Consider the following 15189-nt stretch of genomic DNA (forward strand, 5'->3'; position numbering starts at 1 on the left):
AAACACCAAGATGTTTGACATCACAGAAGTAGGCAAATATGATTAAATGGAATGTCTATGCGAGTTCTCTCTGGGTGACATAACGATGGCAGTGGGTGGAGCTGTATTATTCTCAGGTTGTAATTAATTGTAGTTGTACATTTGTTGTGTAGGCCATTGGTCACTTGTGCTATTGTTTTTCCACTGCATCTATACACAATGATAGAACAAGTGAATGAAAAGGGTAGAAATTAATGTTAAACTCTGGATACCAATGTGCCCAGATGTCCACCTTGGTGCTGAAATCGATATTCTTTTTTCATATGTGCATTTTCATTTTGTTCGGCGGTCATTCATTTCGATTGAAGTTTGTTCTTCGTGCTTCTCTCCAACCAGACAATGCTTCGTCAAACCATCAACTTAGACACATTCTAGAGGTGTGATGTTTTGCAAAGCACCCTGATTTCAATTCTATTCAGCAAGAATAGTGAAAAAGGCCTTTCTATAATCCTGTGTGTTTGAAAGTCCGGCTGTGGTGGTCTAGTGGACAAGGTACTCGGCTGCTGACCCACACGTCATGGGATCGCATCCCGGCTGCGGCAGCTGAATTTTCGACTAAGGTGAAAATGCTGTAGGCCCGTGTGCTCAAGATTTGGGTGCCTGTTAAAAAACCCTAGATAGTCGAAATTTCCGGAGCCCTTAACTACGGCGTCTCTCACAATTATATGGTGGTTTTGGGATGTTAAACCCCACATATCAATCAATCCTGTGTGAAAGTGATAAACTTACACATGTTTCATGTGCTCCTTCAATTCATCTGCATTTACATTGCTCATGCTAAAAAGTAGTTCAGACTCGGAAACCAAGTTAAACATGTAGCAAGAAAATTGTCTTTTGGCGTACTGTAAAGGCTTTAGGGATCGTGCTGCTAAGCATGACAGGTTTGATTGCGAACCACAGCACACAGCAGCTGCATTTAACGTATGTGCCAGTGGCGGCGACAACGAAGCAGCGCGAGTGTCCTTGGCCGAGGGCAGAGACGAAGAAGACGTTGCACTCTTTCTGTCATCAATAAAGTGTATTTGTTCGAGGTGCTTTGTGTGCTCGTGGATCCCGCGTCGTCACAGTAGCGGAGGTGCTGGGTAGTCTTCATGCTTGGCACCCTTTCGCGGACCCGATATTCGAGCCCGGAATCGCTATCATGCGTCGGCACACCAGTTCACCGTTTCAGTCGCCGTCTGCTAAGCCTGGCTCCTATCAATCCCTTGCGAAAAACTGCCAGCAATCACTTGCCTCCTTCAGCCACCATGGCCACTGCAGCTCCAGTGCACATGACACTACAGAATCCCACGATTCCTGATTGTTTTCATGGTGAGACTTATGAAGACGCCCAAGACTGGCTGGACCAGTTTGAACGCTGTGCGAAGTACAACCAGTGGGCCACCCCAGTAGACAAGCTCGGGAATGTGTACTTCTACCTGAAAGACAACCCCCAGACGTGGTACATCAACAGGGAAAGAAGCTTGGCTACGAGGGACGACTTCCGCAACCAGTTGGTTGACACCTTTACTAGTCTCAACAGAAAGGAGAATGCGCAACGTCTCTTGGAAACTCAAATTCAAAAACCAAATGAGAGGGTTGCTATGTTCGCCGAGGACATGACACATCTTTTCGGCAGGGCAGATCCCGGAAGACAAGAAGTTGCGGTATCTAAATGCGAGGCGTGAAGAAGCAACTGTTTGCTGGGCTTGTGAGAAATCCACCAACTACAGTAGCTGAGTTCACGAAAGAAGCCACAGCTATTGAACAGGCTCTACAGCAACGGTACCGCCAGCAGAACCTGGTCAACATTCGAGCGAGTAGTCCTGTTACAGCTGCGGCGAGCCTCTCCGACAACGACAGGCCTCTGCGGAAAGTCGGGAAGTCATCCGGGATATTTTGAGGGAGGGGCTTCAGCAGCTTCGTTTAATTCCAGCAACCGAACCGACGCCGGCATTATCTTTGGTCTCCGATGTTGTCCGAGATGAGGTCCGTCAGGCTCTCTCTTCATCCGGCTATGGTGATGTGCGACATCTTACTAAGGCTGATGCAGTCCAATGTCCCGTCATCGAGCCTTCCGCACAGCAGACTCCAATGACTGGACCACCACCAACCCTGCAAACACAGCCGCTCTCAGCGCCGACGACTTTCCCAACCTCGCCGTTTTCTCTGACAAGACGAATGCCGTATAGCCAACATGTGAACCCCACAACGTGGCCCAGTAGCTAGTTCCACTGACCTACCAGCGTCGGAAAACGTATTTGTGACGTACTGCTGATCGTCAACCGGTATGCTTTCATTGTGGCGAAGCTGGGTACGTCTGTAGAGTTTGCGGTTATCGCGACGCTCAGTACTCGAGATTTTCTCACTACCCTGATTACGCTACGTACGAGAATCGACGCATGTCAAACGACGCTCCTGTGAACACACCGCCGCAGAATCCAGTAATGCCCGGATCACGTTCTTCATCTCCTGCGCGGGCCAGTTCACCTAATCGTCGCAGTTTTGCCAACGTCATCAGGGGCAGGTCCCCTAACCCGCGACGGGGAAACGAGACGCAGCGACCTCGGGGGGTGGGATTGCCAATATTCAAAATTCCGAACAGCCCTAATTGCAGACAAATGACAGCTTGAAGCCACCGATGTCGAAGAGGACAACAGCAACGACTAATCAGAGGAATGAGACAACTGCCGACGTTATCAGCGCTGACCTCGTCGTTCACATTGACGGCCACAAAGTGACAGATCTTGTGGACACTGGCTCCCACTTTTCTATAATGAGCCTGCAGCTAGCCGAAAGACTAAGGAAGTTGAAGATTCCATGGCATGGACCCAATATAAGAAATGCAGGAGGTCAGTTGATGACACCGGTTGGAAAGTGCACGGCCCGACTCTTCATCGCTGGTTCCACCTTTGTCGCCACCCTCGTCATTCTTCATGGGTGCTTTAAACAGCTCATACTGGGAATGGATTTTTTGCGCAAATACGGGGCTGTGATTGACCTCCGCGACAGAAGCGTAAGGTTCGCGATGAGCTCGAACACTGCTGCTGATGAGGAACACCAGCCACCTCGCTTCCGTATTGCCGATGACGACGTCATAGTGCCGCCACAAAGTTGCTCCCTCGTATCCGTGCACTGCGACATCTTACAGAATAGTACTGGCATTGCTGAACACATCAAGGAGCTCGCATTCACTAGCGGCATTTTTATTGCCAGGATTTCTATCACTGTTATTGACGGATGTGCTGACCTCTTGTTGACAAATTTCAGCAGAGAACGCCGACACATAGTTAAAGGCATGGCTATTGCCTATTTGGACGAACTCACTCAAATAGAAGATTGTCATTTAGTGGAGGAAGCTTCAGCGTTTACTGTCACTACACTGTCACCTGTCGACGTTAGTCCAACGTTATCTCCCATTGAGCGAGACCGCCTTCTCACGCTGATCAACAAGTTCCACGGCTGCTTCTCATCCACATCAAGAGTTGGTGAAACGGCACTGGCTAAACACCGCATCATCACGGTTTCTGATGCCAGACCCATCTGGCGAAATCCCTATTGCGTCATCCCAAAAGAGCGTGAAGCAATTCAAAAACTGGTGAAAACGAGGCTGGAAGATGGTGTTACTTGGCCATCCAACAGACTTTAGGCATCACCAGTGGTACTCGTCAAAAGAAAAAAGGACGGAAGCTTGCATTTCTGCGTCGACTACCAGAAGCTAAATCATATCACAAAGAAAGACGTCTATCTTCTGCCACGTATTGATGATTCATTGGATATAATTACGAAACGCATGCTACTTTTCGTCCATGGACTTGAAAAGCGGCTACTGACAAATTGAAGTGAATGAGAGAGATCGTCAGAGGACCGCCTTTGTTACGCCCGATGGAACTTATGAATTTCAGGTACTTCCTTTTGGTTTGTGTTCGGCGCCAGCAGCATTCCAGCGTCTGATAGACACGGTTATGTCGCGACTTAAGTGGCAAACCTGCTTGGTGTATCTCGGTGACGTTATTGTCTTTTCGGCGACTTTTGAGGAACACTTGCGAAGGCTCGAAGCAGTTTTTGAAGCGATACGCTTGGCCGGTCTTACTCTAAAACCCGAAAAGTGCCACTTCGGCTTCCATGAACTTCAATTCCTCGGTCACGTCGTGAGCAGCCAAGGGATCCGACCTGACCCGGATAAAATTGCCCCCGTGGTGAATTTCCCGACGCCATCAGGCAAAAAATTAGTGCGACGGTTTTTGGGACTCTGTGCCTATTACTGGCGATTTATTGCCAATTTTTTTAACATTGCATGGCCATTGAAACAGCTTATTCGGAAAGATATTTCCTTCACCTGGGGAGAAGACAAGTAGCAGACATTTCACGAGCTTCGTCAGCGCATGCAAACACAGCCCGTGCTCTCCCACTTCGATGAAGATGCGCCAACAATACTACATACAGACGCTAGCAATGTGGTTCTTGGAGCAGTGCTCGTACAGTGGAAGGATAACAAGGAAAAGGTGATCGTCTATGCCAGCAGGACGTTGTCCCGATCAGAAGCTAACTATACTTCGACGGTGAAAGAATGCCTTGCAATGGTGTGGGCAGTCCTGAAGTTTCGTCCTTATTTGTATGGCCGCCTGTTCACCATTATCAGCGATCACCACTCGCTCTGTTGGTTAATCAACTTGAAAGATTCATCTGGCCATCTTGCATGCTGGAGTCTTCTGCTCTAAAAATTTGATTTCACTGTTACCTACAAGTCCGGAAAACGACACACCGATGCCGACTGTCTTTCTCGATCTCCTGTTGAGATGGCATCGCCGGATGATGACGACATGGCCTTTTCGGGAATTGTGGACACTGCCGCCTTTTCTCAACAGCAGCGCGACGACCCTGAACTGCTAACACTCATAAATTACCTACAAGGGTGAATGAATAGCGTGCCGAAGTTATTTTCGGTGGGGCTGCCGTCGTACTTCTTGCGGAATGACGTTCTTTATTAGAAGAACTTTTCACCCACCGGCAGCAGCTACTTGCTCGTCGTTCCTTCTTTGCTTCGCTGCGAGGTACTGCAAGCCTGCCACGACGAACCTACCGTTGGTCACTTGGGTTACACGAAAACATTAGCGAGGATGAGGCAAAACTATTACTGGCCAAGGCTTGCCGCAATTGTCAAAACTTACGTCCAGGCTTGTCTAGATTGCCAGCCTTGCAAGCCACCATCCATCAAACCAGCCGGCCTGCTGCAGCCTGTCTGAGTGCCGGCGACACCGTTCGCACAAATTGGCATGGATTTTCTGGGCCCCTTCGCAAAGTCTGCCACTGGAAACAGGTGGATAATTGTCGCTACAGATTACTTGACCCGATACGCGGAGACAGGCGCTGTGCCACGCGCAACGGCAGCTGAAGTGGCGCAATTTTTCATCGAAACCATCGTTTTAAGACACGGTGCTCCCGCAATAGCGATCACCGACAGAGGTACTGCGTTCATGGCCGAGCTTTTGGACACCGTTTTCTGACTAAGTGGTACAGCTCACAGGAAGACAACGGCGTACCATCCTCAGACCAACGGGCTCACTGAACGTCTCAACAAGACCCTGGCTGACATGATAAGCATGTACGTAGATGTAGAGCACAAGAACTGGGACAACATATTGCCCTACCTCACATTCTCGTACAATACAGCTCGTCAGAAGACCACTCGGAAGACACCCTTCAGTCTCTTTTACGAATGCGAAGTTACGACAACATGAGACACGATGCTCCCTCATGAAAATGATGGCAATGGGATGGATGCCGAAGAGTTTACCCAGCTGGCAGAGAAAGCCAGACAACTTGCAAAGTTGCGAATCACCAAACAACAAGACGACGACGCCAAACATTACAACCTCCGGCACAGAACCGTCATATATGTGGGCGACAAAGTGTGGCTCTGGACATCTATTCGTCAGCATGGGCTCCCCGAAAAGCTGTTGCAAAGGTACTTCGGACCCTACAAGGTTCTGCAACGCATCAGTGATGTCAAATACGAGGTTGTTCTGGAGGGCGTTCAGTGTTCCAAACGTCGCAGACATTCACCAGAGATTGTCCATGTGCTTCGGATGAAACCTTACTTTCAGTGACCAACTGTGCAGTTTTGGTTTTGCCTTGCTTCTCGAACGTTTAACATAGGGGCGATGTTTTTTTTAAACAGGGAATAAATGACGCGTGTATGTGCCAGTGGGGGCGACAACGAAGCAGCGCGAGTGTCCTTGGCCGTGGGCAGAGACCAAGACAACGTTGCAGTCTTTTTGTCATCGATAAAGTGCATTTGTTTGAGGTGCTTTGTGTGCTCGTCGATCCCGCGTCGTCACAGTATATATATATATATATGTGTGTGTGTGTGTGTGTGTGTGTGTGTGTGTGCACACGCCTGTGTGTGTATTGTAATGAAGATTAGCGCTGTTCTGAAGGGTAGAGGGTACCACTCTCTGGTAGGAAGACAATGATCTTCATGGTTGGTGCATCGCGGCGCTTGCACCTGCTCGGCTGTTGCTCCCCGACGTTCTGCAACGAACCATACAGTGACATGCTGCACCGAAACACTTCATTTTAATTGCTGGAGGTGCTGGGTACGTTACCATCATCCTAGAAATTCGCAACCGTACGTTGCCCCCAGTTGATTTCATGGTGCTGGACGATGATGAGCAGCTGTTGTTTGTGCCGGCCCTTTTCGGCAGCGAGATTCTTCTCTCTTCAGTGGCATGAGGACCAAGATGCAGAAGACAGGCTTGACGAGTACGACCTGGCAAGCAAACACAACAATTGGGATGATGCACACAAGCTTACCAACGTCATCTTCTGCTTGACTGACCTTGCCACACTGTGGTTCTATAACCACAGCACTGACCTTCCGACCTAATCGGCCTTTAAAGCGGCCTTCGTTAAACTTTTCGGCCGTCCGGAACTTCGGAAACTGCGTGCTGAACAGCGCCTGCAAGGACAAGCTCAACAAGCCAGTAAAAGTTTCACCAGTTACATTGAAGATGTGGTCGCCTTTTGCAGGCGCATCGACTTGTCAGTGACGGAGGTGGACATGATAAAGCATATCTTGCAAGGTGTCTCTTATGGTGCCTTTCAGATGCTCGTCGCTAAAAACCTGGAAACTGTAGCCAACATCATACAGCTGTGCCAAAGCTATGGTGTGCTTCGGAAGCAATGGTAGTCTACTCGTTGCGCCATGGTATCAAGTGTAATCATTGCCCCTCTCACGCCTCCTGCCCTTGCGCAGGACCATGTCGCTTTACTTCGAGAGATCAAGCAGTTTGTGCATGAAGAGGTCGCCCACCAACTGTCTCTTTTGCCTTGCATCACTGATGCCACCTCACATTCACTACCGACGTCAATACAACGTGTTGTTCAGAAGCAAGTTGCCGAGGTGCTTCCCACTGCCATTGCACAACCAGTGACTGCTCCGCTTACGTATGCTGAAGCGTTCGTCACCCCTCAATGATTTCCCGCTGCCAACTCTTACTTCCACGCGCGCCCATTCATTGCATCACCTCAGCCTGCACATATGGCTACTCGACCGCCCTCCAGACGAACACCTCATTTCCAGAACCCATAGCCCACTCAAGACAACCTCCCCGTATGCTACGCGTGTGGTTTCCCGGGCCACGTAGCACGGTTTTGCTGGCGATGTGGGTTTATGCAGCATGATGGCATGAGGCCTTATGGGTACGATTTCGCACCACGACCTGAACCTGCTTCATCTAGACTGTACGACGCTCCTGATTCTTTGACTTGACGGCACTTCAACGCATGCCAATTACCGTCACCGCGACGCTGTTCTCTTTCTCCCATGAGGCGACGTCCCCCGCCAAACCCAGAAGAAAACAAGGAACCGCTGCTCCGGAGGCAAGAACTGCGCACCTTTCGAACTTTTTAATGCCTTGTTTTTCACTGTGTAATATTATTGCTGTTTCTGCTGACGATGTACCTGTTTCAGCGCTTCTGGACACAGGAGCCGCAGTTTCTGTCATGTATGAGAAGCTTTGCCTACAACTACGAAGAGTAACGCCTCTTTGCGACTTCGTTTTAAGCACTGCCAATGCGCAACACATTCGGCCTTTCGCTACGTTCACTGCACGCATTGTCATCAAAGATGCTTTTATAAGGTCGAATTTACCGTGCTTCTACAATGTTCCCACGATATCATTCTGGGATGGGACTTCCTACACACTCACAATGCTGTTATAGACTGTGCTCGCTCAGAGGTCGAGTTCTCGCCGCTGTGTGATTCTGTGTTAGTCGACTTGCCCCTCTCTACCTGCAAAAGTGTTTGTCGCCGTCGACACCACACTACCCTTTTCTCATCTGCTTTAGTCCCTCTTTCCTGTGACGTCTCTGTTGACTCACCGACTCACCTGTTCTTTTTATACCAGCTGAAACCGCTCTTCGTCGCAAGGGCTTCTTGCTATCTTTCGCCGTCCTCTCAATTCAAGACTCTTCTAGTGCAATTTACATTTCAAACCTGTTTCCCTGCCCTTCCATCCTACTGAAAGGAGAGTGCCTTGGCACTGTTGATGACCTCGATTTCTTTTCCGCAAGTGTCATCACTGAGCAGCGGACTTCTCTCCATATTAACGGCATCGATTGTCCCATTCCAGCTTCATTATCATCATTCACCGATGCGCTTTCTCGATGCATTGACAGTCACCTGACGTCCCAGCAGCGCTCTGATATCGCCACCTTGCTTGAATGCTTTCGTGCCAGCTTCGATTACCAACAACCATCCTTGGGCTGTACTTCAACCATAACTCATCACGTTGACACCGGCTCCCACGCCCCTTTACGTCAGCGCGCGTATCGTGTGTCAGCAGCTGAGCGTCGGATCATCGCCGCGCAAGTGGACGATATGCCTAAGCGTGGAGTTATTGAGCCCTCTAACAGCCCGCGGGCGTTCCTGGTAGTTCTTGTTAAGAAGAGACGGCTCCATACGCTTTTGAGTTGACTACCAACAGCTGAACAACGTAACACGCTAGGATTTATTCCCGTTACCTCGCATTGACGATGCCCTCGACTGCCTCCAAGGAGCCGAGCTCTTCGTGTCATTAGACCTGCGCTCCGGTTACTGGCAGGTACCAATGGCGGAGGCTGACCGCCTCAAAACAGCTTTTGTTACTCCTGATGGCTTGTATGAATTCAATGTCATGCTATTCGGGCTCTGCAGTGCGCCTGCCACGTTAGAGCGCATGACTGATCACATTCTCCGTGGCCTCAAATGGCAGGCATATCTGTGCTACCTGGATGACATTGTAATATTTTCGCATGACTTTGACACATCTTCAACGCTTCAAAGCAGTCCTCACTTGCCTCAAATCTGCTGGTCTACAGCAAAATTCAAAGAACTATTGCTTTGGTGCTCGAAAGGTCCTTATTTTGGGCCACGTAGTCTCCAGAGAGGGTGTCCTTCCTGATCCGACAAAACTTCGTGTGGTTGTCGAGTTCCCTAAACCGACGACTTGAGAGAAGTTAGGAGCTTTATAGGCCTTTGTTCGTACTTTCGCCGTTTTATCCGCAACTTCGTATCCATCATAGCACCTTTAACTGAACTTCTTCGTGGCAGCCGTGACCTCGCGTGGTGGTCATCAACATGCGACGATGCATTCACCACACTTCGACGCCTTCTAACTTCACCTTTAATATTGCGACACTTTGATCCACTGGTCCCGACCGAACTGCACAAGGACGCTAGTGGTGTTGGTCTCAGCGCTGTGCTTACAGCGTAAACCTGGATTTCACTACGTCGCCTCATGCGCCAGCCGTGCGCTCACTAAAGCTGAAACCTAGTCCATGACAGAAAAGGAATACTTAGCCATCATATGGGCCATAGACAAGTTTTGACCCTACCTTTACGGGAGCCCATTTAGCGTGGTCACAGATCACCACGCATTATGCTATCTTTCCTCTTTAAAAAATCCATCCGGCCGACTCGCTCAGTAGACACTACATCTGCAGGAGTACGACACTCAATCGTTCAACGGTGTGGACGTAAACATTCTGATGCTGACGCTTTGTCCCGGTCACGTTTTCTATCTGGCAATTCCTCCCCGTCTATATCGTTCCATGTTGTGTCCTCACAATATCTGTCACTGACATGCCTCTGGAGCAACAGAAAGACCCTTGGGTATCTTCTCTTATAGATTTATTATGTCGTCCTTCATCACACCCCATCCTTCGAGAACTGTGGCAGCAAATCCATCACTTTTGCATTCGAGATGGTTTGCTATATCATCGGAATTATCTTTCCAAAAGGCGCAGGTAGTTGTTGGTTATTCCCTGACATCTTCGGTCAGATATATGCACATACTTTCATGCTGATCCACACTGTGGACATGCGGGAGTACTGAAAACTTAAGCACGCCTGCACCACCGTTACTATTGGGGTGGAATGTACTGCTTTGTCCGCCGATACATCTGCTCCTGCCTCGCTTGTCAACGGTGCAAAGATACTCCTCCCCATTCGCCCACTCCTTTGCAGTCTCTACCTTGTCCTGCTAGACCCTTTGAACATGTGGGCACTGATCTTTATGGACCACTGCCCGTCACTGCTGCTGGGAACCGCTATATAATCGTCACAATCGATCATTTGAAGCGCTACACAGAAACTTCACCTCTGCCGTCTGCGTTGGCGAGTGACGTCGGTTCCTTCATTTACGCTATCTCGTGCTACGTCATGGCGCCTCACGTGAGCTGTCGAATTGCTTCTAAAAGAATGCCGCATCATTCACCGCACCACCACTGCATACCAACCTGAAACGAATGGCCTGACAGAATGATTTAACCGAACATTGGGCGATATGTTGGCAATGTACGTCAATTCTGCACACTCAAACTGGGACTATTGTGTGCGAACACACAATAGTCCCAAACTATTGTGTGCGAACATCACCTTCGTGATGTTCGCACACAATACTGAGACTCGGACCACCACGAGATTGTCCCCATACTTTCTACTTTATGCACGTAAGCCCTCCTGCATGCTCGGCACCATTCTTCCGTACCACCCCGACGCAACTGAGTCCACAACTATTTCGCAAGCAGCTAAGTACGCGGAAGAGTGTTGCGAGCTTGTTCGATTCCGCATCACTTCTGATCAACGCCAGAAACATCATTCCGACTGCTCGAAGGCTCCAGCATCTTATATCCCTGGTTCACTTGTGTGGCTCTGGATCCCTTCCACTAGCCCTGGTCAGTCATCAAAACTTCTCTCGAATTACCATTGCTCTTACCGCGTACCAGTCAATTATATCGTTGAGCCGCTTGCGGCGTCTCCTGATCAACGATGCCGCGGACGTGAGATTGTGCACCTAGACCAGCTCAAACCTTGCTATGACCCTACTGTACTTTCCTGTCCCTAAGTCGCCAGCATGGCTCTTTTTAGGGGCGAAGCTCCTTATGGCGTGGGTGGGTCGGTCGCTCCTACGTATGTGTGTATGTATGTATGTACATACCTAGCCACTGGGCGCACATACCCGCTCTAGAGCAGGTATGTGCCACAGGGGTTGCGATACGGGAGATGGTGGTACTTGGAGTGTTCACTAGATGGATGCACAGATGGATGGACAGACAGACTAGTAGATGGATGGACGCAAGGACGTACGGGCGGATGGATGCATGAACGGATGGACAGACGCATGAATTGACGCACGGATGGTCGCGTAGACGGACCTAAGCAAGAACGAACAGACAGAAGCACGGACGGGCTGACGGACGCTTCGCCGCACTCATCATCATTCACTCCGTGGATATGCTGTGATTTGTTTTCAGGAGGGGAGATAAATGTAATGAACAAGATCAGCGCTGTTGTGAAGGGCAGAGGGTACCACTCACAGGCAGGAAGACGACAAAGTTCGTGGTTGGTGCATCGCGACGCTTGCACCTGCTCGGCTGTTGCTTCCCGATCATCTGCAACGAACCATACGGTCTGGAGCAGACCGTAGGGTTTGTTGCAGAAGGTCAGGGAGCAACAGCCGAGCAGGCGCAAGCGCCGCATCTGGTCTATGAAGACGTGCTATGCCAAAACGCCTCATTTTAATATATATATGGGGGGGGGGAGTGAGACGCTATGATGAGTGGCAGACGTGTCCTGGCTCATACGCCATGTTTATTCCATTCTTACTACTTCATCCGCTTCTACCAACCATCGCTTCATACGTCACACGATTCCCCCTCCCCCTGAAAGAAGGCATGAATTACGAAGAAGAAAAAGTAAACAAGGAGAGGTTAAAAAGTCACAAATGTCAAAATTCATAATTGGTTCTCTGCTCCAGGGGAGTTCCGTAAACTTTCAAAGACTTCAGGGGAGAGTGCAGCAGTCCGATTAACGCAGGAGTTCCAATGTGCGAGGCTGGTGGTTGCGTCCCGGATAACACCAAAATGCTTTGGGCGTGTAGATAGGGGTAATCACAGCTGGCATTCTTGTGAAGAACGAACGAGGCTCGAACATCTTGCAGAATTGACAGTTCCGATATTGTAGGCATCGAATTTCTCGTCAAGGGTGATATACAGGCCGTGCAGGCAGCTTGCGTGCTCGTTAATCGAGGTTGATTGGGTGCTGCCTGTGTTCCTGTCGAGTACAAGGGGTGCTTTTGTGGCTTTGGGAAATTGTTTCTTAGCGATGTCATAGATGTTTTGATCGAAGGCGCATTTTTGATCTCTGGTGGAGAATGTATCCACGACGATGGGCCTTTTCGCAATGTTTCTTGGGCCTTAAGAGTAGTTTCGATAAAGTTTTCTTTCGTCATTGACAATGTTGAAGTGTACGTTGACGCTGTAGTTTCTTGGTTTCGTCGACTTGCTTGGGGTGTGGCATTGATCATGGTGTTCCAGGATTCTTAGCAATTTCTCCGCAAGCTTCTACGACGCCAACCAATGCGGCTGTTTTTGGCGCAAGAGAATGTGGGGGGATTCGTGCAATTGAATCTTCTGTATTTATAAACCGCTCATTGTTGGTGGTTGCCGGAAGAGTACTCGTGTCATCAAAAGTCGCACCTGCGCTTTTGTTTTCAGTGTTGGCAGTTAAGTTGTATACTGTAACGACGTCGCTTCGATCTTGTGCTTGATGAACACTAGACGTTCCTGCAGAAGACTTTTCTTCTCAAGATGCTGATTGTGAATGCTACTGTCTTTGTGGAACTGATGAGCTGAATACCAAGTCAGTTTGCAAAGTACGCATGCGGCACGAAGTATTAAATGCATTTGGGTCATCAATAGTGGATTCAATTCTTTTATGCAGTGAAAAGTTAAGCGTTTGCAATATTTGCGTGGATGGGAAACCAAGTGGAAGGTTGGGCCTCGTAGACAAACGGCCCGGATGTCTTTCCATGAGCAGATGGCTGACTTCACCTGACGGGAAATGTAAACTTCTGCTCGGTGCCTGAATGCATGAAGGCTGCCTTTGACTGTGATTACTGAATTTGCATCGATACGGCTCGTTGTAATCGAATCTTCATTATAGTCTTGGACACGCTTTTGCTGGCGTTGCTGATGTTGCTGTGGAACGTGTTGCGGTGGGAGCCCTTCTTGAACATCAGGCCTGTTTTTTTGACAACTTGATGTAGTGTACAGTCTGCGTAGGATGTAGGCTGTTGTCATGCAGTTCGGGCAATGAAGATAATGCTTCACAGTTGGCAGAAAGCTCTTCATAAGCGTCTTCTACGCTGTTTACTACGAGGTGCTCTTGAGCCTGGCAGCGTGCGAAGTTCCATGCGTCTGAGCCTTCTGTTTTGCTTCGACTGTCGAGTGTGTATGCACCAGACAATGATGCATGAGCCTGCGCGGAAGGAGCATGGCTTGACAGAGTATTTTCGTGAAGCGTCAGGTCGTCTACCGTGATCGCCGCGTTCTTATGATGCAAATGGTGAGCGATAGGAGCGTTTGAAGAGCCGCTGATAGAAAATTGCGTGGTGGACCGCGTATGCGAGAAGAATTAAGAGCATCAGGTCGGTGGGCAACGCCTCGAGTCATATGCTGGGGCGAGACTTTCGAAATGCCGACTTTCGTGCAGAAGGGAGGCACCATTGATAGTTAGGTTTTTCCCAAAACACGCATGGTCTTCTGCAAGTCAACTCATGTGCCACTTCGTCTTGTGGCAGTTGTCGATTCACGTTGGGCTTTCGAATGCTTGAGGACTGCTTAGGGAATTGACGATAGTGTGCGGTTTTCTCCAGATGGTCCGTAATAAGTAGGTCTTGGTCATAGCAGTTAAAACGAGTGATCATCTCTTCTTTGATCTTTTGCCATGACTCTTCATTTTCAAAGATGTGGGTGAGGTAAAACTTAAATGCCTCACCGGAGACGTATTCACTGAAGTTGGTGATCATCTCCCGTTCCGACCAGGATGCAGCGGCAACGTGGAGCTCGAATAGGTTGAACCAGTTCTTTACGGGTCCGTCGTCTGCTGATCCGGTGTACTTGGGGATGTCAGGGTCAGCCGATGGTTCTGTCATGGTGATGGTCGCTGTGTGCGGCCAGGAGATGATTTCGTAGTCGATATATGGTCAGAGCATCTTGTGGAGAACTGCGTCGATGATGAGACACTAATGAAGTGCCTGGGAGGTCTTCATCCCGTCGACTCGTGTAACGCTATGATGCGTGACAGACGTATCCTGGCTCATACGTCATGTTTATTCCATTCTCACTTCTTCTTTATCGGCTTCTACCAACCATCGCTTCATACGTCACATATATATATATACACACATCTTTAATAGACCAGACCGTACGGTTCGTTGCAAAAGGTCGGGGAGCAATAGCCAAGCAGGCGCAAGCGTCGCGATACACCAACTACGCACTTTGTCGTCTTCCTGCCTGAGAGTGGTATCTTCTGCCCTTCAGATATATAGATAGATAGGTAGATAGAGAGCATTGAACGTACTATTCTCGAAGGTTGCAGGTTTGGTTCCTGCCCATGGCAACTTATTTTTTCACCCACTTTTCTTTCTTCATATTTACATTACTATTTTGTCTAGTAACTTCCCCTATACTTCTCTTGGCATTTTTGTCTGCTAGGACTCATTAATATTGTATCAAAACCCGAAAAAACAAGCCCTTAAGTATACACTTCTTTCCCTAGTTTATTAACCAGGTTCTCATACTGGTACACTTGGTGCCTTTAGGTTGTATACGAGAGACTATTGG

The 15189-nt window shown here is 49.0% G+C and overlaps 1 protein-coding gene across 2 annotated transcripts in view; it reads left to right on the forward strand.

Annotated features, from left to right (window-relative positions):
• rt (Protein O-mannosyltransferase rt) overlaps positions 1-15189 on the forward strand; it is a 157951-nt gene that overhangs the window by 1750 nt on the left and 141012 nt on the right. The gene's annotated exons all lie outside the window — the stretch shown is intronic.

The sequence above is a fragment of the Rhipicephalus microplus genome, chromosome X, assembly GCF_043290135.1.
Source record: "Rhipicephalus microplus isolate Deutch F79 chromosome X, USDA_Rmic, whole genome shotgun sequence".
NCBI classification, from domain to species: domain Eukaryota; kingdom Metazoa; phylum Arthropoda; class Arachnida; order Ixodida; family Ixodidae; genus Rhipicephalus; species Rhipicephalus microplus.